This window comes from Schistocerca gregaria, chromosome 6, assembly GCF_023897955.1.
Source record: "Schistocerca gregaria isolate iqSchGreg1 chromosome 6, iqSchGreg1.2, whole genome shotgun sequence".
NCBI classification, from domain to species: domain Eukaryota; kingdom Metazoa; phylum Arthropoda; class Insecta; order Orthoptera; family Acrididae; genus Schistocerca; species Schistocerca gregaria.
The window spans coordinates 402,357,889-402,385,720 of NC_064925.1; positions in this window are offsets into that span (position 1 = coordinate 402,357,889).

Consider the following 27,832-nt stretch of genomic DNA (forward strand, 5'->3'; position numbering starts at 1 on the left):
AAATTCGTTTTATGAGAAATGACCTATTATCTTACGATTATATATGAACCTGAACCTAGAGGAAATTTGAAGTCAAAACCTCAGAAATAAAAGTTTCTTTCTACGTACATTCAATAACTGGCTGTTACGAATAGTACGTACGTATCGTCCTCAGATTTATAGCATTTCATAATTTTGTGTTGTTTTTCGCTTTATCGCTTTCGCGAAATTTTTTGTCCCCAAACTGCTATAAATTGCAGATGTCGGTGAGCAGCGATGTGTGACTTGCACTGCAGTCGACACGTGCTCTCAGTTGGGGCTGGATTGCAACCTACGTGACCACATAGGAATCCTCATAGGAGGTGGCGTGAAGCCTTACATCGAAAGCAAGAGCTGGGGGAGCAGTTGTCAGTGAAAGGGCTGGCGGCTTCGGAAAAAAAGAGACTGTGGTGGCTGAACTCTGGTGCGTGACCGATTCGTCTGTGTGGCGTTACCGGCATAAATGAACACAGCTGCTATTTTCGCTTCTGTCTCTGACGCTTTATTTACTTACAGTTAGCGCCTGTCTTCCGAACTGTCACGGCGCACGCTGTCTTTTCTCTTGGTTTGGGAGACGATTATTCTTTCGTTTCTACACATGTACGCTTCAGCTCAGTGAGATGGAAATGACAGAAATAAAAGGTTTTTTTTTTTCTATGTACAATGAGATGCCCATCTCTAACACGAACTCCGCAACTTGGACCTGCTCAACACTTGAACCCCTGAACTTAAAAAAACTGTCCTAACCACCGGCCGGCCGTAGTGGCCGAGCGGTTCTAGGCGCTACAGTCTGGAACCGCGCGACCGCTACGGCCGCAGGTACGAATCCTGCCTCGGGCATGGATGTGTGTGACGTCCTTAGGTTAGTTATGTTTAAGTAGTTCTAAGTTCTAGGCGACTGATGACGTTAGTAGTTAAGTCCCATAGTGCTCAGAGCCATTTGAACCATTTGAACCTAACCATCGAAAACCCGAAAGCCGGAGCTAGAAGCTGGTCTGTGATTTTCTCTTGGACACTGTTCACAACAGTGTAGCACTATCTGCAATAGTGTAGCAGTTCTGCGCTAAAAGTAGGGGCCTACGACTGAATTTTTATTACAAAATTTGAAAGACAGACAAATATTATCTTATCGTGATAAAAAAAGATGACGAAGAAGAAAGTATACAATGACGAACTTTATCTACAAGTATTTGACTTAAAAGAAGTTTGTAAGGTAACGATAACATTTAAGCTTTGTACAAAACACTCTTCACTAAGAGCAATCTATACATTTCAGCATTTTGCCATTCTACAATTTGGCTCTTGACGAATACTTCTTTTTCTTTGTTTTTTTTGTCATTTTTTGGTATGTTACCTAGAGCGGACACTATTCAGCCGAACGTAAGAGTCTGTTTGTGCTCTTTTCCAGTTATAAATATGTAAAAGTTAGGATGAGCCGATTCGAGTATCGAGTTATGACGAGAGTGAAAACTCTCGCACGCATTCCAAAACGCAGAGGAGACATCTACCCAAAGATATGCGCGTGCTCTTCTACCTGAAGGACACCTTCAATGGGGTGGGCACGAACTCTGCAGTTCAGAAAAGACTTAAGAAAGAGTCCGCCAGCCCCTCTACTCGAATTCCGTTGCGCTTCAGGTATAAGAGCTAGTAGGCCCTACATTTGATTAGGCAAATGATTCCTCTATGCTTTGCAGAAAGAAAAACATATGCGAGAGTTTTCATTCACAGTGCAATGGCAAACTGTTAAGATGAACAGATTATACTTAGTGGAATGAGTTTCGAACAGGGCTTAATTGTTATCGTTAACTTAAAATATCTTCTGCAGTACTGAAGCTTGCTTTTATATTCTTTCTTCTGTCGGTTAGGGTACTGAAGACAATTTTCACCTTTTTTATAAATTTGTAATGAAAAGTACGCTTAACATTGCAACGCTACGGTAACGTGATTTATTGTGGAGAGGTGCCAAGAGACCATCGCAGGTCTGCTCCAACTTGGTTGTGGAGTTCGTGTACTGGCAGTAAGGGCAGTTTTGGCCACAATGCGGAATTCGGGAGTTGAACAGTTAAAAGATGCGGAATGTATGGGAATCGGTTGCAGGGCTCGGGTAGAAGTCTTAGAGGGCGCTTTCTTGAGATTTTCTGAATTTTGGAGTTTGTGTTTCCCTCCTGTTCGAAATGTCTAGGAAGAAAATGATGCAGCTGATACTGTTCGAGGATGCATTGATGTAAACTTCTACGAAATAACTGAAAGTTTTATTTAGTGGTCTGACAAACGGAAAGTGTGATCCTTGTAACAATTTTGCACAGGCTGTCAGACCGGCACAATGCTCAGCTCTGCACTAGAGACTGTCTCATGTGGTTTTGTCACTTTCTGCATAGAAATTAAGATAGTATCTTCTTCTTGTTATTTCCGATTCCGTGATCTATGCGCTTCAGTAGTACTGATTAACTTTGCTTGTTGTTTACAGTGCATTCGTACTCTGTCTCGAAAATCTGTAACAACCTTGGTTTTCGATATGGAAGTTACCCTGTCGCAAATCTGTTTCCTGTGTTCCCCGTTTCTTGTAACTCCTTTCGATCGAGCGGACTTTATGTTCCGTGCTGTTACTACCTGAATTTTGTACAGTGATTTAAATAGAAGGACAACCATAAAGAGACCTACGTGTTACTGAAATATTCGTGGAAGTGAAGCCTGAAACAATTTAGGGCAGAAAGTAGCTTTGATTAATGGAGCACGAGACATAATGAACCTGTCCTGCTGCAGTGATTATCCTCGATGGAATTAAGACGGAGACTTCTTTATTTAGAAAGATTAAACTGTCAGGGAGGCGTGTTGAGCCACACTTACACTATTATACGTAACTAATGCACAGGACGACACTGCAGTCATATCAATCAGATGATGGTTCGATTATGTAAAAGTCTCAGTATGAAGAGCGGCAGCCATTTGCATACATCTCGTTGACATGACAAGTAGTTTGCTGTCACATAAATTAGTACCAAGCTCATTCGTGCTTCAGACGAACTTGTCTTGAACTCAAGAACAAACGGTGTCTGTTTGCCCTGCCACTGGAGTATGTTCGGATGGTTTCATCCGCGTCCAGCACCAGTTTGTACTCTGTCTAATAACCTCGTAGTCAAGGGGGCGCTATGCTTTTAGCTCCCTTCCATTTTTCATCTTTTTGATACAAATTATGTGATAATTGTGTCATAACGTGCTTCAGTAATTCTAATGATTTTAATAATGATCTACTTAATATTTGATTTCACTCTCGTGGCTCCGGTTTACAGTCATGTAAAGCTTTCTTAAGTGATATCATTGTTGCCTCTAACTGTAAAATTATTTTCTTATAAAATCCACTATTAGCCGTGTGGCCATTATCAGTGGAGTAGGGGCGAACGTTGTAACTAGAGAATAGTGTATACCTATGAACTCGCGATGTTGTTTGGTCAGTACTTCAGAAAAGAAAATTGAGGCTTTGTTAAATTGTGATTAGTTTGGTTTCAGGGAAGATAGCGACGCCAGAGACACAGCTCTGACGTTGAGGTTGGTAATCCAAGACTGAAGAAACATCAAGACACGTTCATATGGTTTGTCGATGTAGAAAAAGCATTCGACAACGTCATTTGGTACTGACATTTTACTGACTGGTACTGACATTGTACTGGTACTGTCACTGATACGGTGCTCCATGGATCAGTATTGGGGCCACAACTGTTCCTTATTTATATAAATTTTACGTCCTCTAATATTACGGATAACTCTAAAATATTTCTGTTTACTGATGACACTAGCTTGGTAGTAAATGATGTTGTGTGCAACTTTTGCTCGGTTACAAACAGTGCTGTTCATGACATAAGTTCATGGCTTATAGAAAATAAACTAACGCGAAATCACAGTAAGACTCAGTTTTTACAGTTTCTAACACACAATCAACAAAACCTGAGGTTTTAATTTTACAGAATGGGCATATGATTAGTGAAACTGAACAGATTTCTAGGTATTCAGATAGATAGTAAACTGTCATCAAAAGCCCATGTTCAGAATCTTGTACAAAGCCTCAATGCTGCCATTTCTACAATTCGAACGGTATCTGAAGTAAGTGATCGTTAGACACGAAAATTAGTTCTACTTTGCTTATTTTCACTCGCTTATGTCTTATTTCATTACATTTTGGATAACTCTTCCCATTCTCAAACGATATTTTGGCTCAGAAACGGGCGGTTCGGGCAATAAGTGGTGTAAGTTCACGAAACTCTTGTTGACCCTTGTTCACGAGTCTGTGTATTTTGACGTTGGGCTCTCAATATATATATATATATATATATATATATATATATATATATATATATATATATATATATATATATTCCTTACTGTCATTTCTTATTAAGAATATTAGCTTATTTCCAAGAATAAGCAGCTTCCACTCAGTTACTACTCGGCAGAAATCAAACCTACATTTGGATCGGACTTCCTTAACTCTTGTGCAGAAAGGTGTGCAGTATACTGGTGCATCGATTTTCAATAAGCTACCACAAGAATTCAGAAATCTTAGCAGTAGTCCACGCGCTTTCAAAACGAAACTGAAGAGTTTCCTTATGGGTCACTCCTATTCTGTTGAGGAGTTCCTTGAAAAATTAAGCTGATTCTTGCTGTATTGTTGACTACGTTTACTTAAACTTATCGTCTGACTTTTTTCGGGTTCATAAACATTTCATTTTTATCTGTTATTACTTGCATGTTGTAATTTCATGTACTGACACTTTCCATGACCTTGGAGATTTGCTCCTCAATTTGGTCCTAAGGAATTTGACGTGTAAATAAAATAAAATAAAACAAGATGTTCGAAACTCTGAAAAAAGTAGGGTAAGGAAAATATGGGTAAGATACAATATACAATAAGACTGGAAGACCAAGAACGAAGTGCTCGGATTAAAAAGAATGTAAAGTAGCGATCCAGTGTTTCACTTCTACTGTTCAATCTATACATCAACGAAACAATGACGGGAAAAAGGACCACATGTGAGATTAAAATTCAAGGCCAAACGATATCAGTAATAAGATTTGCTGACGGCATTGCTATCCTCCGTGGAAGTGGGGAAGAATTACAGGATCAGTTGAATGGAATGAACAGTGTAATGAGTACAGAATATGGATTGAGAGTAAATTGAAGAACTACGAAAGTAATGAGAAGTAGCAGAAATGAGAACAGGGAGAAAATTAACATTACAAATGGGGACCACGAATTAGAAGAAGTAAAAGAATTCTGCTATCTAAGCAGCGAAATAAACGATGGCGGACGGATCAAGGGACCATAAAAAGCAAACTAGAGTTGGCAAAAAGGGCATTCTTTGCCGAGCGGAATCTACTAGCTTTAAACATAGGCCTCAATTTCAGGAAGAAATTTCTAAGAATGTGCGTTCGACCACAGCCTGGTACGGTAGTAGAACATGTCTATGGGAAAATCGGAAGACAATCGAAGCATTTGAGATGTGATGTCTCAGAAAATATTGGTAATTATGTGGACTGATAAGATACGTGGTGTGGGGCTTCTCAGAAGAATCGGTGAGGAAAGGAATATATGGAAAACACTGATGGATAGGATCATAGGACGTATAAACTGTGTACATGATGTCCTTTAAAAATACTTAATGTTTCTTATCGTACTCGGTATTTAGCTACTACTGCTACCGTTACTATCACATCAGCACTCCGGAAGTTACTTGGCTGTGTGTGGCGGAGAGTACTGTTCTATTCGCGAATGGCATATGGGAAGAATGGTCGGCAGTAAGCCTCTCGAATGTTCGCTTTCTTGTCGTTTCGCGAGACGTATCTGGGAGGAAGTAATACGTTGTCCGGCTCTTCCTGGAAAGTACTCTCCCGATATTTCAAAAGTAAACCTCTCCGTGATGCACAACGCTTTTCTTGCAGCGTCTGCCATTGGAACTCCGAACATTAACACTATTTTGTGACTATCTTGTTGTTGACATTGTTACATCACCATCACCATCATCATCCACTTGACATTCACTTCTGAACGAAGGCCTCCATTGGATTTTTCCGTATATTACTGACCTCATTGTACGCATCCATGTTGTTGTTGCATATAGCCAGGTGCTGGAGTGGTAGATACACCAAAATATTTGTCTGGTGGATTCCGAGATCGTCTAATTCGCAACATGTAACTCTCTCTCTATTGCTTGGCCAGCAACTCGCAGATTTTACACGTATTTCGCGTCAAAAATCTGCCACAGTGTCACAAACATGGTAACATATGCTCACTGTAAACATTTCTTTACAGATACGCCGGTATTTTCGATTTTAAATGTTAGGTATTCCCACGTATTTAAATGTTAGTAATGATATTTTTTATATTCTTCCTGGTAGCTTCACTCGTTGATTTAAGGTGTTCTCAACAAAAGACCCATCACGTGATGCTATGACATGATTCTAAATAGCTGCAACCTAGTTTTTGATGTTCTTATAACTGACATTAGACCTACTTTCAGACTGCCTCAGTTAAGTTCTTCCTTTACTTGTCTGAAATTTAGCTCTACCAAAGGCAATGTAGTCTTCCAAATGGAGGTGATCCGCATATAATCTTTTACCACATATTCTTTCCTCGTTTTCTTAGTTTAAAGATTTGAAAACTTGCTGAGAACAGTTTTAGTGATATGCTGTTGTTGTTCATACGCAGTATCTTGATTTGAAATGTCCTTTGTTTTTGTTTTTGGCCTGCAGAGCGTGAACACTACTGAGCCGTGTGAAATGCATGTTTACATTGTATGCTTAATTGTGCGAAGAGAATGCATGGATGCCTATTTACAGACTTGAAAGCCCAAGATGTAACAAGTTTTTCCATAGCAGTTCTTTAACAAATGGCGTGATAAGTAAATTAGACATTTTTTGTTATCAATTGCTTCTATTTTGTAAATTTAATCATCAGCAAACAGAGAAATGAAAATATGAATACAACTAAAACCTACCGATTTTTCCCTTTAACAGTCACTTTACTAAGGCGAATGTCATTAGTAAACAAAGCAGAAGAGCCTGATTAAGGGAGGTGGTTATGCCATATTTATCAATCTCATCAAAAACTACGTTCTTACAGTTTCAAATCAGGGACGCGAAAACATCGTGCGGTTTTCATCAGCTTCTAACTCAGAATCACTATCACATGTGGGAGAACCATAAATGTGATTCTGTGTAGATGTTAGGGCAAGAAATTTCCAAATGTGTCCTCGTAAACCACGGTCTGGTAGGAATATAAGACTGTAATGCCGCATCATATCCACCTTTCCATTTCTTGTAACACGTCCAATATCTCTTGCCATTGATGTTATCCGTGTCTCTTGCCCTCAGTTAGCATTCCGTATGAGGATATTTCAAGTCGATGACGGTTTCAACAAGTACAGCTTACTTCGTTGAGCGTCAGCTTCCTCATTATAGCGTATGCCAGCGTAGGAATGAATTCTCTATCCCCTTATCTTACAACTCTTTCAGTTTTTAATTTCTCTCTATCTAGATGAACTGTAATGTAAGCTACATAACTAATGCAAATGCTTCTTAGAAAAGAAAAAAATAGGCTGAATAATTGTTTAAAAAGAGCTGTTAATACAGATTTTGTTAAAATTGAATCAATAGCTTTCTCACGTTTCATGAACTCCAGACAAAACGATGATTCATATTCATTATTCCATTTCACAGATTCATTCACAACGAGCTATTAGTCCATCGCGCAGTATCTATTTGTGAAGTTGGCTCTTTCCATTGCTTAATAAAATAGGATGACACTACACATGTAATTCTATTAAAGAAGTGAGGATCGATCGCTGAAAGAGTGTCTGCCTAAGATGTCTGATAAAATATTTCTTGTTGTTTTTGAGTATGACAAATTAATAGATCTCAAAAGCGACATCTCTTCTGACAATGTGAATGGACTGTGAACGCTAGATCCATCAGCAGCTGTTTGAAATATGCCGATATTTTTCGCTCCCTGTTGTAAATGCTGTAACCTTCAGTCCGAGGTCTAGTTTAATGCAGATGTCCATGATAATCTATCCTGTGCAAGCCTGTTCACCTCTATATAACTACTGCAGCCTATATTCAGCTGAACCGGTTACTGAAGGGAAACCTTGCTCTCACTCTGCAATTTTTATAACACACACTTCCCTCCATTGGAAAACTGACAGTGTCTCAGGATGTGAATTACTAACCCGTACTGTCCTTTCGTCAAATTGTGCCTTGCTTTTCTTTTCCAGTCAGCTGATCTCCCAGGCCCTTTGCAGTCTGTGACAAAATTACAATGTCAGCTGCAATACTCAAAACTTTTATTCCTTTATTCCTTCCTCCTGAATTATAATTTTCTTTCCAAATTTCTACATGATTTTCTTACTGCATGCCCAATGGACAATTTTTTTATATTTTTTTTTTTAAATATGGAGTGTAGTCTACAACCTGTCTCACTGCCTTCTCAACTACTGATTCCCTTTCATTTCATTGCCGTTCCTATACTGTTACAATGTGATACGAAAGAGACTGCGTACAGCAGAATGTTTTCTGGCTGGTTCTAACTTAAGCTTTTCATATTTTTCTCCCTTGCTTGTCCCGCCTGTGACATGGCTTTACTGATTGTGGCCATGTGCTCGCTAACGATTCAGCAGTTTTTTTCCCTTTTTTAACATTATTCCGTTGGCAGATGTGTTTTCCCACCTCCACCCCCTTCCCGGTAAAAAAAATCCTGTTCTGTGTGTTGTGTTTGTTTCCCTATCTGTCCTAGTTATTCCTAGACCTCAGTTTTTGAATGGGTTTTATATAATTTATATTTTATTATAATTGATCTCCAGACTAATTCTCAAATTTCCTCTGATAACTGCCTCCATTCCTTGCTGTTTATCCACGCTAGAGGCCAACGGTGCAATACCATCCACAAAACAGACAGGTTTCAGGCATGTCCTACTGAAACGGTTCTAGCAGCTTAGCAGACGTCGAGTAGATGTGTTTACACATGAAGATTAAATCATTCAAAATATTTTAAAATCGTAACTATTTTTAATGTGTAAAAGGCGTTGCCTGGAAATAGTAACTTGCAATGATGTGCTGGTAGTTAACATTTGAGATTTGCCAGACTTTCGTCCGCATTTCGTGGTCGTGCTGTAGCGTTCTCGTTTCCCACGCCCGGGTTCGATTCCTGGCGTGGTCAGGGATTTTATCTGCTTTGTGATGACTGGGTGTTTTGTGATGTCCTTAGGTTAGTTAGGTTTAAGGAGTTTTAAGTTCTAGGGGACTGATGACCATAGATGTTAAGTCCCATAGTGCTCAGAGCCGTTCGAACCATTTTTTGACAGACTTTCGCTTCATATGAATTACTTGAACTAGTGATGATTCATTTTGCACTGCCGTCGTTACTTCTGTCGTTTTAGCGAGATCGACTGGTGCGCTGGTGATAAATCGAGCGTACACATTCTACCGACAAAATGTCGGAGTTTGTTCAGGGATGTTTTCTGAGTGATTGGGTCAAAGGACCTGTTGTTTCTAGTGACTCGTTACAGAATAATAAATTAACTATGATTTATTCGGTTCGTCATCCCAATTCCTTTTGTTTAAGTGAAAATGCGATTTCTTTGGGTCACCAGTCTTCTGACTGGTTTCATGCGGCCCGCCACGAATTTCTCTCCTGTTCCAACCTCTTCACCTCAGAGTAGTAATTGCAATCTACATCCTTGATTATTTGCTGAATGTATTCCAGTCGAGGGGCATGAAAGGGAAGCAGTGGTTGGGAAGGGAGTGAGACAGGGTTGTAGCCTCTCCCCGATGTTATTCAATCTGTATATTGAACAAGCAGTAAAGGAAACAAAAGAAAAATTCGGAGTAGGTATTAAAATTCATGGAGAAGAAATAAAAACTTTGCGGTTCGCCGATGACTTAGTAATTCTGTCAGAGACAGCAAAGGACTTGGAAGAGCAGTTCAACTGAATGGACAGTGTCTTGAAAGGAGGATATAAGATGAACATCAACAAAAGCAAAACGAGAATAATGGAATGTAGTCGAATTAAGTCGGGTGATGCTGAGGGAATTAGATTAGGAAGTGAGACACTTAAAGTAGTAAAGCAGTCTTGCTATTTGGGGAGCAAAATAAATTATGATGGTTGAAGTAGAGAGGATATAAAATGTAGACTGGCAATGGAAAGGAAGGCGTTTCTGAAGAAGAGAAATTTGTGAAAATCGAGTATAGATTTAAGTGTCAGGAAGCCATTTCTGAAGGTATTTGTATGGAGTGTAGCAATGTATGGAAGTGAAGTGTGGACAATAAGTAGTTTAGACAGAGAATAGAAGCTTTCGAAATGTGGTGCTACAGAAGGATGCTGAAGATTAGACGGGTAGTCACATAACTAATGAGGAGGTATTAAATAGAATTGGGGAGAAGAGGAGTTTGTGGCACAACTTGACAAAAAGAAGGGACCGGTTGGTAGGACATGTTTTGAGGCATCAAGGGATCACAAATTTAGCATTGGAGGGCAGCGTGGAGGGAAAAAATCGTAGAGGGAGACCACGAGATGAATACACTAAGCAGATTCAGAAGGATGTAGGTTGCAGTAAGTACTGGGAGATGAAGAAGCTTGCACAGGATAGAGTAGCATGGAGAGCTGCATCAAACCAGTCTCAGGACTGAAGACCACAACAACAACATTCCAATCTTTGTCTTCCTCTAGAGTTTTTGCCCCCTACATCTCTGTCTAGTACTATGGAAGTCATTGCCTGATCTCTCAACAGATGTCTTATCATCCTGTCCCTTCGTCTTGTCAGTGTTTTCCACATATCCTTTTCCTCTACAATTCTGTGCAGAACCAAGCCATTTCTTACCTTATCAGTCCACCTAGCTTCCAACATTCCACCTTGTTTTCAACATTCGTCTATAGAATCACATCTCAAATTTATCGACTCTCTTCTGATCCCGTTCTCCGACAGACCGTGTTTCACTATCATACAACGCTGTGCTCCAGACATACATTTTCAGAAATTTCTTCCTCAAATTAAGGCCTATGTTTGATACTAGCGACTTCTCTTGGCTAGGAATGCCCTTTTTGCCAGTGCTAGTCTGCTTTTGATGCCCTCCTAGCTCCGTCCATCACTGGTTATTATGCTGCCTAGGTAGCAAAATTCCGAACTTACCCTACTTCTTGACCATCAATTCTGATCTTTAGTTTCTCGCTGTTCTCATTTCTGACACTTCTAAGTACTTTCGTCTTTCTTAGATTTACTCTCGTCCTTATTCTGTTGGCCGAGCGATTCTAGGCGCGTCAGTCCGGAACCGCGGTGATGCTACGGTCGCAAGTTCGAATCCTCCCTCGGACATGACTGTGTGTGATGTCCTTAAGTTAGTTAGGTTTAAGTAGTTCTAAGTCTAGGGGACTGATGACAGATGTTAAGTCCCATAGTGCTTAGAGCCATTTGAACCATCTGAACCATATTCTGTATTCATTAGATTGTTCATTCCATTCAGCAGATCTTGTAATTATTCTTCACTTTTATTCGGTATAGCAATGTCATCAGTATCATTGGTATCCTTTCACTCTGAATTTTAATTCCACTTATGAATTTTTATTTTATTTCTATTATTGCTGCTTCAATGTACAGATTGAACAGTAGGGCGACAGACTGCTTCCCTGTCGTACACCCTTTTTAATCCGAGCACTTTGTTCTTGGTCGTCCAGTCTTATTATTCCATCTTGGCTCGAATTTCGAATATCTTGCAGCATTTTACAGTGCCGAACGCTTTTTCCAGGTCGGCAAAGCCTATGAACCTGTCTTGATTTTTCTTTAGTCTTGCCCCCGTTATGACCTGCAACGTGGAATTGCCTCTCTCGTGCCTTTATCTTTCCTAAAACCAAACTGATCTTCATCTAACACAGGCGTCTCCAAACTTTTTAGTCCGCGGGCTACATTGACTCCTCCACGAAGTCATAAGGGCCAAGATCTACCTAGTGGGATTAAAGCACGCTAGCACTCCATGATAACCGTCATGGAAGGTAAAGGAAAGATGAAATCGCAAAAATCTAAGGTTGTGGGAACTACGATTTTTATTTAATTACATAATTTTGATTGGTGGACGTACCTGACCGAAATTCTGGCGTATTTTATTCTAGCGAATTTCACCGACAAAAAAGTATGTCACTGCACATTCTTCACGAAAGCGTCCTGCAACTTAACGAAATCTCAAAATCATTGTTAGCAACACTATTACTGCAAGACGTAACAGAAGTAGTGTATGTCGACGCATTGTTATTTCAAGCGTCGCAACAATAAGTTTAGTTATGTAGTCTTGTAGCGAGTAGCAGAGTCAGAGGATATATTTGATAGCTCTGTTGCGTGATTGTGTCTATGTTGCTAGTGTCTCACGAGTTTTTTTGTGTTTTATGCGCTGTACTAGTAGGTGAGACGACGAAGTGTGGGACAATTCAAAGTTTGAATTCGAAGAGACAAGGAAAACCTGAAAATCGGAGAATGGTCTGTCTGTTTATTGTTGATAGCCACAAGTTTAACCATGACCTTCCGCTTTGTAAAGATAGAGTTCCGACAATGTAGCGGTGTACTGGCAGCGATAGGTCTCGAAACTCAATTGTTGGCCGTATAGGTACCGCCTTGAATATTTGGCGGGCCGGATACCGGAGATATGCGGTCAGCTAACGCGGGCCGGTTTGCCGGCCCTCGCGGGCCGGTTACGGCCCACAGACCGTAGTTTGGAGACCCCTGATCTAGTACATCCTCAATTTTCTTTTCCATTCTTCTGTATATTATTCGTGTCAGCAACTTGGATGCATGAGCTGTTACACTGATTGTGCCATAATTCTCGCACTTGTCAACTCTTGCATTCTTCGGATTTGTGTGGATGATATTTTCCCGAAAGTCAGATGGCGTGTCGCCAGACTCATACACACTACACACCAATGTGAATAGTCGTTTTGTTACCACTTACCTCTAATGTTTTTAGAAATTCTGATGGAATGTTATCTATCCCTTCTACATTACTTGATCTTGTGCCCACCAAAGATCTTTTAAATTCTGATTCTAATATTGGATCTCTTCTAGATCGACTCCTGTTTCTTCCATCACATCAGACCAATCTTTCCCCTCACAGAGGTTTTCAGTGTATTCTTTCCACCTATCCACTCTCTCTTGTGCAATGTTACGACCCTTGCTTTTAATGTTGCCGAAGGTTGTTTTGATTTTCCTGTATGCTGAGTCTGTCCTTTCGACAGTCATTTATTTTCGATTTCTTCACATTTTCCACGCAGCCATTTCGTCTTAGCTTCCCTGCACTTCCTGTTTATTCCATTTCTCAGCGACTTGTGTTACTGTATTCCTGAGTTTTCTAGAACATTTTTGTACTTCCTCCTTTCATCGATCAACTGAAGCCGGCCAGGGTGGCCGAGCGGTTCTGGGCGCTACAGTCCGGAACCGCGCGACTGCTACGGTCGGAGGTTTGAATCCTGCCTCGGACATGGATGTGTGTGTGATGTCCTTAGGTTAGTTAGGTTTAAGTAGTTCTAAGTTCTAGGGGACTGATGACCTCAGAAGTTAGGTCCCATAGTGCTCAGCGCCATTTGATCAACTGAAATATTTCTTCTGTTACCCATGCTTTCTTCACATTTACCTTCTTTGTTCCTATGATTTTCTTTCCAACTTCTGTGATGGCCTTTTTTAGAGACGTCCATTCCTCTTCAACTGTACTGCCTACTGAGCTGTTCCATATTACTGTATCTTTAGCCTTAGAGAACTTCAAGCGTCTCTCATCATCCCTTAGTACTTCTTTGCGTATTGATTCTTCCTGACTCATCTCTTAAACTTCATCCTACACTTCATAAGTACTGTATTGCCATCTGGCTTTATATCTGCTCCTCGATACGCCTTACAATCCATTCGCATTACTAGCTGAAATTTATTACAGAACTCACTTAGTTTTTCTCCTCTCTCATTTCTTGTCACAAGCCCATATTCTCCTGTAACGTTTGCTTCTACACCTTCCCCTACAACTGCATTCCAGTCCCCCATGACTATTACATTTTCATCTTCCTGTACGTACTTTATTACCCTTCCAATATCCTCATATAACTTCTACATCTCTTTATATTCAGCTTGCAACAGCGATATGTATACCTGACCTATAGTTGTCGGTGTTGATTTGCTGTCGATTCTTACAAGAACAACCCCATAACTGAACTGTTCACTGTAACACATTTTCTGCCCTACCTTCCTATTCATAACGAATCTCACTCCTGTTATACCATTCTCTGCTGCTGTTGATATTACCCTATACTCATCTGACCAGAAATCCTTGTCTTCTTTCCACTTCACTGACCCCTACTATATCTAGATTGAGCCTTTGCATTTCCATTTTCAGATGTTGTAATTTCCCTACCACGTTCAAGCTTCTGACATTCCACGCTCCGACTTGTAGAACGTTATCCTTTCGTTGATTAATCTTTTTCTCATGGTCACTTTCCCCTTAGGAGTTCCCTCCCGGAGGGGGGAGTAGTTCGACAATTCTCAGTCGAAGAAACATTGTACCGTTAACTGGTTGCAGTCGCCGCAGAAGCAGCTCAGATAAGCATCATTGTGTATTCAGTGAACCCATACACGAGATTCATATGAGGTAACTCTTCGTTAGTAAACCTCTCTAAATCGTTGATCTACATCACACCCTGCAAGCCACGTAATGGTGTGTGGCGGAGGATACTGCTAACTCCCCGTACCTGTGCCATTCGTGAATGGGGCGTGGGAAGAATGACTGTATTGGCTCTAATTTCGCGAATTTTTCTCGTCTTTATGCGAGATGTATGTGGGAAAAAGTAATATGTTGTCCGACTCTAACTAAAAAGTGCTCTTTTGTAACGTCTGACAACGGAGTTTTTTGATCCTTTTTGTAACACTCTCGTTCTGACTAAACGATCCTTCGACTCTCTTCGTTGTATCTTCTCTATATCTTCTATCAGTCCTACCTGGTAAGGATTCCAGACTGACGACAAATACTCAAGAATCGGTGCAACAAGCACCTTATAAGCCGTCCCTTCGTCGTGAGGTACATTTCCTGAAGTTTCTTCCTATGAATCTGTCTGGCATCTGCTTTTCTTATTGTTTGTTTTATGTAGTTGTTCCACTGTTCGCTCTGGACAGTTACCCTTGGATATTTTATAGTAGATACTGTAATTGTAATCCAAACTGTTGTGTATCTCTGTTAACGTACACAGACGGAAAAACAAACCTTAGACAAAACCGAACAGCACTGCGGTTCCCCAAAAAAGTTTTACAGGCCTTCTTCTGTTCTTCATCTTTAGGCGAGATGTATGGGGGAAGAAGTAATATGTTGTCCGACTCTAACTGAAAATCTCTTAGATGTTTTGCAGATGAAGGTGCCGTTTACCGTCTCGTAACCTCGTCACAAGATCAGTTCGAGCTAGAAAATGGTTCAAACAAGATTACTGCGTGGTGTGAAACGCAGCGGTTTATCGTCGACTGTAAAAGATGTGTGGTCCTCTGAATGAGTACGAAAAATCTGTATCATTTCGATTCCACGATAAGTAACATAAATTTAAATGTCTTCGAGTCAACATAATACCTAGGTATCGCAATTACGAGTAACTTAAACGTTGTAGTGAATGCAAACAAAAGATAGGGTTGGACTGGCGAAACACTAGGAGGATGCAAAAAATCTACTAAAGAGACTGCCTGTATGACTCCAGGTCGCTCTTTTTTTTTTAGTATTGCTGCACTGTGTGGCATCCTTATTTCATAGGATTGACGGATGATATCGAAAAGGTTACAGTTCGTTTTGTATTACCGCAAAATAGGAGAGAGAATCTTACGGATATGATAAAACAAAGGCGTTTACGCTGATGCGAGATCTTTTCACGAAATTTAAATAACTAGCTTTCTCCTCAGAATGCGAAAATACACTCCTGGAAATGGAAAAAAGAACACATTGACACCGGTGTGTCAGACCCACCATACTTGCTCCGGACACTGCGAGAGGGCTGTACAAGCAATGATCACACGCACGGCACAGCGGACACACCAGGAACTGCGGTGTTGGCCGTCGAATGGCGCTAGCTGCGCAGCATTTGTGCACCGCCGCCGTCAGTGTCAGCCAGTTTGCCGTGGCATACGGAGCTCCATCGCAGTCTTTAACACTGGTAGCATGCCGCGACAGCGTGGACGTGAACCGTATGTGCAGTTGACGGACTTTGAGCGAGGGCGTATAATGGGCAAGCGGGAAGCCGGGTGGACGTACCGCCGAATTGCTCAACACGTGGGGCGTGAGGTCTCCACAGTACATCGATGTTGTCGCCAGTGGTCGGCGGAAGGTGCACGTGCCCGTCGACCTGGGACCGGACCGCAGCGACGCACGGATGCACGCCCAGACCGTAGGATCCTACGCAGTGCCGTAGGGGACCGCACCGCCACTTCCCAGCAAATTAGGGACACTGTTGCTCCTGGGGTATCGGCGGGGACCATTCGCAACCGTCTCTATGAAGCTGGACTACGGTCCCGCACACCGTTAGGCCGTCTTCCGCTCACGCCCCAACATCGTGCAGCCCGCCTCCAGTGGTGTCGCGACAGGCGTGAATGGAGGGACGAATGGAGACGTGTCGTCTTCAGCGATGAGAGTCGCTTCTGCCTTGGTGCCAATGATGGTCGTATGCGTGTTTGGCGCCGTGCAGGTGAGCGACACAATCAGGACTGCATACAACCGAGGCACACAGGGCCAACACCCGGCATTATGGTGTGGGGAGCGATCTCCTACACTGACCGTACACCTCTGGTGATCGTCGAGGGGACACTGAATAGTGCATGGTACATCCAAACCGTCATCGAACCCATCGTTCTACCATTCCTAGACCGGCAAGGGAACTTGCTGTTCCAACAGGACAATGCACGTCCGCATGTATCCCATGCCACCCAACGTGCTCTAGAAGGTGTAAGTCAACTACCCTGGCCAGCAAGATCTCCGGATCTGTCCCCCATTGAGCATGTTTGGGACTGGATGAAGCGTCGTCTCACGCGGTCTGCACGTCCAGCACGAACGCTGGTCCAACTGAGGCGCCAGGTGGAAATGGCATGGCAAGCCGTTCCACAGGACTACATCCAGCATCTCTACGATCGTCTCCATGGGAGAATAGCAGCCTGCATTGCTGCGAAAGGTGGATATACACTGTACTAGTGCCGACATTGTGCATGCTGTGTTGCCTGTGTCTATGTACCTGTGGTTCTGTCAGTGTGATCATGTGATGTATCTGACCCCAGGAATGTGTCAATAAAGTTTCCCCTTCCTGGGTCAATGAATTCACGGTGTTCTTATTTCAATTTCCAGAAGTGTATGTTGTAGACTCCACTTACGTAGGTAGAATTGACCATGATAATAAAATAAGAAAAATCAGAGCTCTCTTTGTGTGTTCACTTTTCGCATATACTGTTCAAGAATGGAATGGTCGAGATTTTGTCTGAATGTGGTTGTATAAGTCCACACCTAGCGCGGTGCCGCAAGGTGTGCGGACATTTCCCACGGCGGACATTTGCCAGGATTTTACCTGCTCCGAAGGGTTGGCTCCCTTGTCTCACCCGCCCCTTTCTAGAGACAATTTCGTTGTGGAAACTATTAAATGCATCTCGTATTGAAATCCGCACCAAATTTCGAGCCTCAGTAAAACTTCGGCCATCTTGGAGATTTTACGTTCGTCTAAATTGTACGTGCCTTTTTCGGTGCTCCTGCAGCAGCTTTCTGACGTATTTTGTGTACCATGGGGGATCAGTTCCGTCTCTTATTAATTTATTTGGTATGAACCTCTCGAGTGCTGTTGATACTATTTCTTGGAACTTAAGCGACATTTGGTTTTCAATTACATAGTTTGGAAAGGTTGGAGACTGTCTCTTAGAAAGACGGCAACCGAATTTTAAATGGTTTTAGAAATATATACATATTTCGCGTTTAGTTTTGGTGAACTTATTTGTTACGGAATTGAGCCTCGCTACAACTGTGTGATCACTAATCCCTGTATAACAATACCTATATAATAATCCTCAGGATTGTTTGTAGCTAAGAGGTCAAGTGTGTTTTCGTAACCATTTACAATTTGAATGGCCTCGTGAACTAATTGTTCAAAATAATTTTTAAAAAAGCATTTAGAACAATTACGAAAGTTGTTTTCTATCTACAATAGGGTCTGAAAATGTATTTTTGTCAACATACGAAAGGTAGATTGAAGTCACTGCCAACTATAATTGCATGAGTAGGGTACGTATTTGTGGTGAGACTCAAGTTTTCTTTGAACTGTTCAGTAACTGTTACGTCTGAGACCGGGGGTCGGTAAAAGGAGCCAGTTATTAATTTATTCCGGTTGTCGAACATAACCTCTGCTCATACTAAGTCGCAGAAACTATTTGTTTCAATGTCGCTTGTGAGCTGGAACACACATTGCATTATTTTTCCTTAAGTTGTGCTTCTTGTTTCTGTTGTAGTGCAGATTATTACAATTACGGCTTTTCCTTCCAAAACCTAGGATGTTTTCTCTGTGTCCCTGTAAATACCAGAGCTAAACAATGTAGAACAACAACTTACGTTACATGCATAGCTTTCTGTATTACTTCATTTTCTTATTTCTAACATTTTAAAATTGTGCGTCGCCTTTAGATGACATGTCAATCATAGATGATCTTATCTCTATTTAGTGAACCTATTTTCTGTCATGTGTTGAACATTGTCCCGCTACACTTTATTAACTTATGTTTCACCGCAAGGGATATCGGATTTTAGAGAGTAAATTAATATGGAGTATGTCGTTCTTCTTTTCAAACATTCACATACCCATTTCTTCTTTCGTTATTGTCTTTTGGGAACGCAGTTGTAGTAATTAAAGTAGGCACAAATGCAGTGATCAAAAAGAAATGATTAGCGTACATTCGCAATCTCTTTACATCGTTCATGGCTCCCATGGCGATGGATTGTTTCTATCGCAATCAATAAGCGTGAAAGGAAGCTACCGTACAGACAGAAGGATCTATATTTATACTTGGCAGAACCAATTGCTTACTGACATAATCGTCCGTATTGGTTTCGTTTCCCAACAGTTATAAATATTTCGATTTCGGAAAAGAAGCTCTGTATTTCGCCAAGATGTCGAAGAAGAAGGTTCCTTACGTACAGGTTGTATCGAGTAAGATGTGGAGACGGCGGTTTGAAAGCGAACAGAAGTACGAGGAAGGGCTTCCCTTACCTGAGGGATCGTTACTCAAGCTACCTGGCGAAGGGGCAAGTGTGGCAAATGTCCGTGCCACAAAGGCTAGCAAGCGGGGACACTTTTCGACGCCTCAAATCCGTGACGGGCTGTCGAGTTTCAGGTTTTCCATGATTTCCCTAAAGCGCTCCAAACAAATAACTGGTCGATTCCTTCCCCACCCATGAAACAGTACGAACTGTGCTCTGTCTCTAATGACCTCGATACCTTGGGATTTTAAACCCTAATCTTACTTCCTAATTTTTTGTATGAACCCTCTACCAAACACTTAAGTGTGAACTGCATTGTAGCCATAGTCACGTAGATGCAGCTGTGCAGAATACAAAGTTAAGGACGGCGAGCAGAGTGGCAGTAACTGTTGTCAACAGCGAGTATAATGACCGAATATACCAAGCATCCAAGCAAGACACAAAGCGCGTAGTGTCGACATTTGAACTGTCGTGCAAACATTTTCAGTGCAATAAAATTTCAATGATAATTGGAGTTACCGAATCAAATAATACTCTGTATCGAGCTGTCGGATACTTAGGATCCCTTATACTAAAATACTCAGAAAATGCCCCTGAAGAACGTATGAAATTTGGTCGCTGTATTTTGGATTCGCCCTAGATAAGAAAGATCAAATCAATAACCAAGATACGGTTTAAATCTCTGAGTCTGGGAGGAAGGTTGTTCATACTTTACAAATTGTAGTAAAAGTGACAAATGGAAATGCAATTTCAAAGTGCCATTTTATGTTATTCCTGCTAGTTTCTGAGTCAATTTCTTCGTCCTTCCGTAGTCGTAAATGTCTTATTGCAACTTGGTGTTCTATAGATTATCGTGTGTGAAAAGTGACGTTGTCGGATGTGAAAGGAATATTTCTTCGCCAAGTGCACGATGCTAAGAGCTGGACAGAGACGTAGCCGAAGGACGAAACGGAGGTCTAGGCCCCGTGTGATGTGAGCCGTTACCCGTTAGCGCCTCGAAGCACCGATTCTGCCGCACCGTTACGTCGCTAATTGCTCGCTGCATTCTGCGGGGACACGTCAACGTAGTTGCTCCCACCGTCTCGTCACCTGATTACGAAACAGCACTGGAGAGACTGCACGCTACCCTCACTGCGCTACACTGCGATAGCCTCTTAATTTAAATTCTTACTGGAAGCGAGTGACGAAGTGTACACACGCATCTACGTCAACAGTTTATGCGGAACACTCTGGCAGGTTTTAGAGTGCTACGGGTCTAAAAACGAATGGAACTTGGTAGCTGGCATCCTAGAAGTTCAAATGGTTCAAATGGCTCAGAGCACTATGGGACTTAACATCTGTGATCATCAGTCTCCTAGAACTTAGAACTACTTAAACCTAACTAACCTAAGGACATCACACACATCCGTGCCCGAGGCAGGATTCGAACCTGCAACTGTAGCTGTCGCGCGTTTCCGGACTAAGCGCCTAGAACCGCTAGACCACCGCGGCCGCCACTGTCCCGGAAGTCTTTCCCTGATTATGAACATGCATAAGGCAGAAAATGTGATATAAAGACATGAGTCTTGAAGTACACGTAACATATCCAAGCTCTTGTGTACACACACAATTAATAAATTTCGATCCTTCCGCCATCCGAAAGTTATCCAGGCGATCTTTCAAATGGCTCTGAGCACTATGGGACTTAACATCTATGGTCATCAGTCCCCTGGAACTTACAACTACTTAAACCTAACTAACCTAAGGACATCACACAACACCCAGTCATCACGAGGCAGAGAAAATCCCTGACCCCCCGGGAATCGAAAACGGGAACCCGGGCGCGGGTATCGAGAACGCTACCGCACGACCAGGAGCTGCGGACGACGATCTTTCAGTGCCACCCATGTGTTGGTTAACATTTAGTGGGGGATGGATGTTATGACATCAGTAATTCTGCGCCACGATGCTGAGACGTCGTTAAGTGGTGTTTCGTAAATCTGGCCCTTGGCATAGATCCAGAGGAAGAAATCCAGTCGTATTGTGTCCGGTGATCGCGAAGGTCAGTCGACGGGACCACTAGTCCTAATCCATCTCGCCGGAAATGTTGTATCGAAACATGCACGGGCGTCTAAGACCCAGTGAAGTGGCGCACCATCTTGTTGGAAATGTCCTGAATCTGTGCCACAACAAATAACTGCAACACATTAAGATAGGCACTGGCTGTGATTGTCATTTCATATGGTTCAAATGGCTCTGAGCACTATGGGACTTAACATCTGTGGTCACCAGTCCCCTAGAACTGAGAACTACTTAAACCTACCTAACCTAAGGACATCACACACATCCATGCCCGAGGCAGGATTCGAACCTGCAACCGTAGCAGTCGCGCGGTTCCGGACTGAGCGCATGAACCGCTAGACCACCGCGGCCGGCGATTGTCATTTCGCTGGAGAAAAAAACTTCTATGTTTTATTCTGCGTAAGACCGCACCACACGTTAGCTTGGGCTGTCTCTGACGGTCTCAAGCATAGTGCGGTGATTCTCGGATCCTAGTATCGTGTCGGTTGACAACGCCGTTCAAATGAGATGTCGCCTCATCTGAGAAAAGGACACGTTTCAAATAGTCATCATCTTCCTCAATCTCAGCCAACATGGCAACAGCAAAGACATAACGAGCACTGTAATCCGTTAATTGGAGGAACTGCACGCTCTGCATTTTGTACGCATGGAAAAGAAGTTGTTTATGTAGGACGTGGTGCTCGGAAGTCTTCGGAATCTGCAACTCAGGTGAAGCTCTGCGACTGACTTCTTGGGAGTTTTCACAAAGTCGTCCCTCACTCTCTGAATTTTCTGTGCACTTGGTCTAGGCCAGCCTGTTCCAGGGAGATCACAGACGCTCCCTAGTTCCGTAAACTTTGCATACCACATCGTGATGGTTTCAGCGTCTGGTCGCTCTCTATGATATGCCCTCTGGAAGTTTCTCTGAACTGTTGTTGGTCACTGTGTCTCGCGATACCAGGGGACACATTGGAATTCCTCCAGGTTTGAGTACATTTTGTTGGCTGATGATGACCGATTCCGCTGTTGTTATGCCACTGAGCCCTGTAACAAAGAAAGCAGCAATAAATATGTTTAGACACAAAAACTTGAATATGCCACATACATTTCAACAAAAAAAAATATTTGTCTATGTGTCGTACGTTATGCCTTAACGAGTGAAAGACTTCTGAGACGCCCAGTATTGGGAATTGACTGCTGCATAGTTTGTTTGAATGGGTCTAATAGTTTGCTAATTAACAGCGTTTAAATATTTTTTATGCCCCGAAAAATGTATTTGACTAGAGAATATCACCGGGCAACCATTTTTACGATTTAAAATCTTTATAACGCCTAAACAATGTGAAGTTCGGTTTAGAAATTCATTACAGCTTAGAAATGTTTTTGACAAAGAAGCCCCACGTGAAGCAATAATTTATGATTGCTACAGCGAATTCAGATTAGATTGGCGTTTTTCTTAGTGATGAATTTAGCGATGGACGTCCAAGAACTGTTGCTACTAATGAAAATATTACTGTTGTTCGAGCAGTGATTAAAGAAGATCCACGAAGGTATTCCGAACTTTGTTGGGCGATATTGGGTACTGTCATGAGTCAAATACAATACATTTTACATCAACAATTAGAGGTCAGAAAAGTTTGGTGTCGACTCTTGATCAAAAACAAGAACGGTATGACTGGTGCAGAAAAATCTGTAATAATTCCTAAGTGGCACTAAAGATTTGGTTTGGAATATACAAGGTGACAAATATTGAACTATGTGAAATAAAATCGTCATAACTTCTGAATGGTCTGCGTTAGGATGTTCAAATTGTACAGTTGGCCGCAGAGCATGATGGGTATTAGTATACGCATGCCTTGTTGTTGTCGGTCAAATCAAATGGTTCAAATGGCTCTGAGCACTATGGGACTTAACATCTGAGGTCATCAGTCCCCTAGAACTGAGAACTACTTAAACCTACCTAACCTAAGGACATCACACACATCCATGCCCGAGGCAGGATTCGAACCTGCGACCGTAGCGCTCGCTAGGTTCCAGACTGAAGCGCCTAGAACCGCTTGGCCACTCCGGCCCGCTGTTGTCGGCCACTTGCACGGGATAAGCACATGCAATAAGCAAAATTGACGCATTTCGGGGACTGAGAGTCTGCATTTCGCGATCGAGAAATCTCTTCGTCCTCAACGGGTGTGTGCGATGTCCAGTCACGGAATAATCGGCGCGACGTTCCTTGATGGCACGGTGACTACCGAACGGTACTTGAAGGTTTTGGAAGATGATTTCAATCCCATTATCCAAAGTGAGCCTGATTTCGACAAGATGTGGTTCATGCAAGACGGAGCTCGACCCCATCGAAGCAGGAGAGTGTTTGATGTCCTGGAGGAGCACTTTGGGGACTGAATTATGGCTCTAGGGTACTGAGAGGCCACTGGTATGGGCGTCGATTGGCCGCCATATTCTCCGGATCTGAACACATGCTATATTAAAGACAAGTTGTACAGCAATAACACCAAAACCACTGCTGATCTGAAAACAGCTATTCAGGAGGTCATCGACAGCACCGATGTTCCGACACTTCAGCCGGTCATGCAGAATTTCGCTATTCGACTGCGCCACATCATCGCCAATGATGGCAGGCATATCGAACATGTCATTACCCAAATCCGAATATCTGTAGTGATGTTTACATGTTGAATTAAGTGTGTGCACACCGTAATTGGTAACTAATTTATGTTTTTTTTCATATAGTTCAACGATTGCCACCCTGTAGTTACTGGTGAAGACTCTTTATGATCCTGAAAGGAGAAGTCTGTCGTCTCAATGGGTCTTCCGAACAGAACCTAAGCCTAAAAAAGGCCGACGAATTCGCAGTGCTGATAAGAAAATTGTTGCTAGTTTTTTTCTGAAACGGGTCACTTTGTTTCTATACCATTAGAAGACAGACATCCCGCTACAGCAAACTGGGACAGAAATGTCTGTTTACTAAAAAGTTTTGAAAAATTCGTGAAAAAAATTTCATCCCGACAGTGCATCATCGCATCAGCAAAACTGATTATCTGGATGCGCTAAAGATCAGCACCACGGACCCTCCAACATACAGCGCCGGCCTAGCATCCTGTAACTAAAGATAAAATGCATAGAATCACTTTTTCTTCATCACATGCAAAAGTGGAGTATTATAAGAACCTAGTATCTGAATTGCGTCAGAAGTGTGGTGGCATTGCATTGACTGGTTTCATCGAATACAAAAATGTATTGAAGTTACTTCTGTGTCGTCCTCGTACAAAGTTTATTTCGATGCTAGCCGGCCGTTGTGGCCGAGCGGTTCTGGGCGCTTCAGTCCGGAACCGCGCTGCTGTTACGGTCGCAGGTTCGAATCCTGCCTCGGGCATGGATGTGTGTGATGTCCTTAGGTTAGTTAGGGGACTGATGACCTGAGATGTTAAGTCCCATAGTGCACAGAGCCATTTGAACCAACCATTTTGATGCGTAGCGTAGAATACTTTCTGTATCACTGTCACCTTATGCGAACTGTGCGCGAGAAGTAAGAATTTTGGTAATCTTCTCCATGAGTTCTAATCTTCCAGGTTTCATCTTCATGGTCACTTCTCGACTTAAATATAAGAGGGGGAACCTATGCTCTCGGAATGTTGGCAGTAAACCACACAGCGAGATGTGCAGCCCCTCTGCTGTAGCGTCTGCCTCTGGGCTTGGGTGAATATCCCCGAGACGGGTCCACGTTTCCTAAACTAACCTGCGACGAAAGACTCTCCTCTTCTTTGAATTAGTTTATCTTTTCTCTGTCAGTCTTAGCTTAAAATTTTTCCATAGTCAGGAGTAATCTTACGAATGAGAGCTCTGTGAGCTACATCCTTCGCGGGTGTTCTGCGCTTCCTCAGGATTCCTCCAACGACTTTCAGTCTGGGATTGCCTCTCATGCGATTAGTTTCACCTGGTCGATCCACATCAAGTGGCTCCGTATGCATGCTCTGAACAATGGATGTGTGTGGTTCTGGTGATGGTTCGGCAATCATCTAATCTATTCATGTACAAGATTATGTATTTGAATATATTGAGGATTAACTTGCAATATATGCGCCAATCGTCGACCCTCTGCAGGTCTTACTGCAGTTTGCTATGATGTCCCCGACGCCTGGCAGCGCTTTTGACAGTGTTCAGCTACGAGGCGGAAACGGCTGAAGGCGAAAACAATAGCCGCCGAGCTATGGAAAGACGCTGCCATACAAAATCGCGTTGTAGACTCGCGAAGCAGCTGCGCCCAGCGCACAGAAAAGGGCCGACATCATTTTCCTTAAACCTCCGTTACTTGCGCGAAAATTCGTGACATGGTCACTCGCGCGGATGACATGTGTCATCCAGTCTTTCTGACTGACTCGATGTTGTTTTCATTAAATCTAAATATAATACACAGCATAATATATTCTAACGTTTGAAACAGTTTGTGCAGTAATCTAATAAGGTTACATTTCAAAATAACAAATTTACATCTGTTTTCCATGCAGGCATTGAGGTGTGTGCAGCAATGCAACAAATTATCAAAAGAACATGAAAATGTTTACTGATTGGCGACTCCATAGAGTGCTGCGTGCACAACGAGCATATGATAAATAAAATTATAAGGAAGGTCAGCACTGGCCGAAATTTTGATGATTTATTAACAGCAAAATCGATTTTCGATCACATAATGATCATCGTCAGTGCTTTAGCGTACAAATTAAAGCTCTTAGGCACTAGTGTCTAGTTATTAGCAAAAACAGAAGCTATGGAACGATCACAATAACGGACAGTGTAGCTTCTGTTACTGTTATTAACTAGACACCAGTGCCTACGAGCTTTAATTTGTACGCTAAAGGACTGAAGAAGATGATCATTAAGTGATCGAAAATTGATTTTGCTGTTAGTGGATCATCAAAATTACGGCCAATGCTGACCTTCCTTATAATTTTATGAAAATGTTTATTTCAAAACAACGACGTAACTAATAAGCATATACAAAAAGTAATTTAGTGACAAAGTGCAAACAAAATTGAAATAAAGGACACATTGCAGTTTACACACATGTCTTTCAGATGTTCTACTCGTGTCCAATTGTTGCATATAGTGAACCATCTACGAGTTGTTTTATTTCCTGATCTTCCACTAATATAGCACCTTTCGCGTGATCCAGTTGATTTTTCTGGCTGTTCCACAATTTCTTGAGTGCCTAACATTAATTCAACCCTCCTCCGAATTTCTCATGGAAGTCTTTCAATAAGGGAACGTCACTCTATTTGAGGTTTTATTACTTCCCAGCTGATTTTTTTCTATAAAATCAACCAATTTTACAACCTGATTTGAAGCCATGCCGTGGTATTTATATATGCATAAAGCATTTATGCTGCAGTGTTCAGAAGATTGTAAAACAGTACCATAGGCCACCTTGTTGTATTTAGTGACACATTGATCTTCTGACAAAGCTGATCTGTCCCCACTTTTGACATGTTATAAAAAAGTAATCATTTCATGTTTATTTTGTTCCCCTGTTGAACGATCTATTGCGTCATCGAAATGCATCCTTGGCAACACCAACACTGTTCTATTTTTCTTTGGGCAGTACGAGACCAATGTACAGTCCTGTTGTAATCCAAAGATAAATGATTTTCGTACCCTTTCTCTTTTTGGTAGTAATTCTTCCGGCACTTCTCTCTTTTTTTTTTTTTTCTTTCCCTTCTATTGCGCCGTATGTCAGTTTCTTCGTCTGAAGTTTCTTGACTAAAAACAAACTGGTAGACCAGTTGTCACCAGCAGTACTTTTGCTTGTACCTTGTACTGGTTCGACCATTCGAAGAACAATATGCCTGCCGCGGTGGTCTCGCGGTTCTAGGCGTGCAGTCCGGAACCGTGCGACTGCTACGGTCGCAGGTTCGAATCCTGCCTCGGTCATGGATGTGCGTGATGTCCTTTGGTTAGTTAGGTTTAAGTAGTTCTAAGTTCTAGGGAACTGATGACCACAGCAGTTGAGTCCCATAGTGCTCAGAGCCATTTGAACCATTTTGAACAATATTCTCAACTGAATTACTGGCATTATATGGTCCCTCTGGCTACTTATCGGCGTACGGTTCAAAATTCAAAGTGTAAGCTATTTTTACATCAACTAAAGCAAACACTTTTAATTTGTATACTGTAGTTACAGCACATAAGAAAAATTCACACCTAAATGTGTACGTGAAAGCTCTGATTTATGTTATTTTATTTCGACCGTCGTTTCTTACTATGTAGAAAGGAATCGATAAAATGTTTTCACATTCGGAGGAGAAAGTTGGTCGAAAATTTTGTGAAAAGATCTCGCTACAAAGAAAGAGTCTTTGTTTTAGTGTCACTACGGCTAACTTTGCGTTGTCCTCCGTGTGTCTTGTCTGGTAAGAACTCCATATCGCGCAGCAGTTCTCTTAACAGAGGATGGACATGCGTAGTGCAGGCAGTTGCTGTAGATTTCCTGCATATTCCAAGTGTTGT